Here is a 3,857-nt window from a genome sequence, read left to right on the forward strand (position 1 = left end):
ACATGTTTCATTTTCATTCTCTAATATCATTGTCTATTGTAATTAAGTAGAGATGTATATAGTTGATATACGTTGTCAAATTTATTGTTTCAGATAATGAGATTTCAGCCTCCTTCTCTTAGATTTAGAAGATCATTATAATACCTTCTATAGAGTGAAGCCTTTTGGGACTAAAACCAAACGAAGCCCATTATCGAGACTCCTGGAAGCGACTGACTCAAACTATATATTTCTTTGTTCAATTAAATTGTTACAGTATTGTGTTTTTTCAGTTGAACTAATGATATTTTTATTTCAGATAAGGAGGTTTCAGCTTCTTTCTCATAGATGGAGAGGATGATTATAAATACCTTCTATAGAGTGAAGCCTTTTATGACTAACACCAAATGGAGCTCATGATCGAAGTAGACTCCTGGAAGCTAATGACCTGAAACGCCGACCCCACCTCAGTGGGAAAGGCTGAGAATAAGACAGAGAGAGAGAGAGAAGCTTTACAAATGTCACCATTTTCTCACATCGCGAATTTTATCAGTGAATTTTAGTGATTTAGTGAAATAAGTAGTGCAATAACATCGAGTGATAAACTAGTTAATGTAGTAAGTGAATGTAGGCTTCAACAGTATGAAGTTCAAGACGAAATTTTGGCTACCGGTTCGCTACTTCATGGTTCAAAGGTTAGTGGAGAATTCTCTTTTATCTTCAAGCTTAAAATTTAAATTTTCAAATTTACATTGATTATTTTAAATCTTTAGTTAAATCTCATTAATTTTTAAATCCAATTCCTAGTTTGAATTTCAATTTTGAAATTCACATGATCCTTTCAAATCTATAGTTTAATTTATTCTGATACTATTTGTAAATCATGATTATTAACCTAGGTTTTGTTTATTCCAACAGGACTATATGAACGTAAAGAAACGTTTATGGAAAGACATACATCAGTTATCAATGGAGAGCAGCGCCACTACCGTAATGAAGATATGGACCGGTGAATTTGGTATGAGGTATCTGGTATTTATATTATTTTAAGACAGGCTAGAACTTCTTAACACTTTCCCATAACACAGACATTTAGGGATGGGATGTTTGTGGCGGTTAGTATTATAACATAGTTCATCCCAACCCTCTCGGCAGTGCCAAGTTCTATCCGGTTGGTTCTGAGTCCAATGGATGCTTTCAAGTTAGAGTCAACTGACCTGCAGATCGCATTTCCGCGTGCCAACAACTGGACGAACATGTGCTACTGTTGATTGTGGTTTGTGGATGGCTGTGGTGTAAGACAATCACTATAAATAGGGGTTGAGTTGTTAGGATCCCCGTAGGATATTTGCAGTTGTCAGTCGAGTATTTCATTTCTGATCAGTGCCCTTTGTGGTGGTCTCACAGCTTTTTCATGATGGTTGCGGGCTCAGTACAGCACTAATTTGATGGGCAGGTGGGGTACTGTTACACTGTGGCCTGGTCTGACTTGTTCTATGACACTGGCGATGTAAATATTAGATTAATGCTGGATTAAGATTAGATTAAGGCTGAAGTAAAAGTGAAGTATAGCCTCTAGCCTGTGCTAGTTGGCGGGGGAAAGCCTCTAGCCTTTGCTAGTTGGCGGCGGACGAGAAAGTATAGCCTCTAGCCTTTGCTAGTTGGCGGGGGATAGCCTCTAGCCTTTGCTAGTTGGCGGGGGACAGCCTCTAGCCTTTGCTAGTTGGCGGGGACGAGAAAGTATAGCCTCTAGCCTTTGCTAGGGGGATCATCCACTCCTGGTGGTCAGGTAGTGCATTAGTTTAGTTTAGTGATAAGTCATTAGAATTAAGAAATTAGAAATCTAAGTTTAGTTTTAGATTGGAGTGATATTAGTAAAGTAAAGCCTCTAGCCTTTGCTAGTTGGCGGGGAAGAAAATTATAGCCTCTAGCCTTTGCTAGTTGGCGGGGGATAGCCTCTAGCCTTTGCTAGTTGGCGGGGAAGAAAATGTATAGCCTCTAGCCTTTGCTAGTTGGCGGGGGATAGCCTCTAGCCTTTGCTAGTTGGCGGGGGATAGCCTCTAGCCTTTGCTAGTTGGCGGGGACGAGAAAGTGTTGCCTCTAGCCTTTGCTAGTTGGCGGGGAAGAAAATGTATAGCCTCTAGCCTTTGCTAGTTGGCGGGGGATAGCCTCTAGCCTTTGCTAGTTGGCGCGGAACTGAAGATCAATGCAATCCTGTAAAACCTTGGGTTTAAACTGATTTCTAACCTAATTTAAGTCTTAACTTGCATGAAATTTAGTTTATAAGTGACTATATACCATTGATAATTCTGAAGTTATATCATTAAAGTATAGCCTCTAGCCTTTGCTAGTTGGCCGTGGATAGCCTATAGCCTTTGCTAGTTGGCGGAGAGATAGCCTCTAGCCTTTGCTAGTTGGCGGGGGATAGCCTCTAGCCTTTGCTAGTTGGCGGGGGACAGCCTCTAGCCTTTGCTAGTTGGCGGTGGACAGCCTCTAGCCTTTGCTAGTTGGCGGGGGACAGCCTCTAGCCTTTGCTAGTTGGCGGGGGATAGCCTCTAGCCTTTGCTAGTTGGCGGGTGATAGCCTCTAGCCTTTGCTAGTTGGCGGGGACGAGAAAGCGTTGCCTCTAGCCTTTGCTAGTTGGCGGGGGGAACATGTACTCCTGTTGGTTCAGGAAGTGCCTTAGTTTAGTTTAATGATAAGTTAAAGTTGTAATTTATAATTTATCAACATTGTATTAATGGTCTGTTTCTTGAGTAAGTTTCAGGTTCATCATGGCTTCCCTTACACATGTTTACAAATATTTTCTGTGTGCATGAAAATAATTACAATATTAATATTATTATATTTTTAACAATATTATATTATTGTATTCAATATAATTGTTCTGTTTCTTGAGTATGTTCCAGGTTCATCACATGGCTTCTCTTTCACATGTTTACAACTATATACTGTGTGCATGTGATCAGTTTCTAATATTAATATTGTATTTAATTTGTTACAATTTTTATTATTGTATCTAATGTTATTCATTGTATTAAATTGCCCTGTTCCTTAATTTGTTTACAGGTTCATCACAGCATCACTTCTCTAATAATTATAAACACAATCGTCGCAGCTATTCATTCATTTTTACTCTGTGAGTAAAATGGTGTCTTTGAATTTACATTTTACTCTGTGAGTGAAATGGTGTTTTTGATTTACATCCAATAACAATGGATTCTTTGAGTAATTATCTTATATCTTGAATTTGTATTTTTTATCTACATTGTATTCAATCCTTTTGTTTCAGTTTCATAGTGTTTCAGGTACATCTTTTTAAACGCTCATATTTTTCATCTTAGCTCATCTTTTTAAACGCTCACATCTTTTCCTCCTCCATGCTTACTGTGTACATGCTTTGAGTGACCCATGTTGCATTTAGAACAACTCAAGTTCTTTGTCAACATAAATTTTCTCAATTTTTATGTTTCTCAAGTACGTTTCAGATTCATTGCGGCTTCTCTACTTAAAGTGCGCACATGCTCACAACTTTTATTTTTCATTTGAGTGTGATGCCCGCATGAGATCTAGGCTTGTGCATGGTTGATGAGGCGGATGATAAGATATGAATGCACCTACAGTTTGAGTTTTACAGTTTCATTTCTTCATGTTTTCTGAGTGCATGCTTCGAGTGATCTAGGCTTGTGCATGGTTGATGAGGCGGATGATAATTAATAAGAGATGAATGCACCTACAGTTTTAGTTTTATCTCTTCATTTTTTTGAGTGCATGCTTCCAGTGATCTAGGCTTGTGCATGGGTAATGAGGCGGATGATAATAAGAGATGAATGCATTTGCAGTTTTAGTTTTACAGCTCTATCTCTTCATGTGTTTTG

The sequence above is a fragment of the Nilaparvata lugens genome, chromosome 9, assembly GCF_014356525.2.
Source record: "Nilaparvata lugens isolate BPH chromosome 9, ASM1435652v1, whole genome shotgun sequence".
In the NCBI taxonomy this organism is placed as follows: Eukaryota; Metazoa; Arthropoda; class Insecta; order Hemiptera; family Delphacidae; genus Nilaparvata; species Nilaparvata lugens.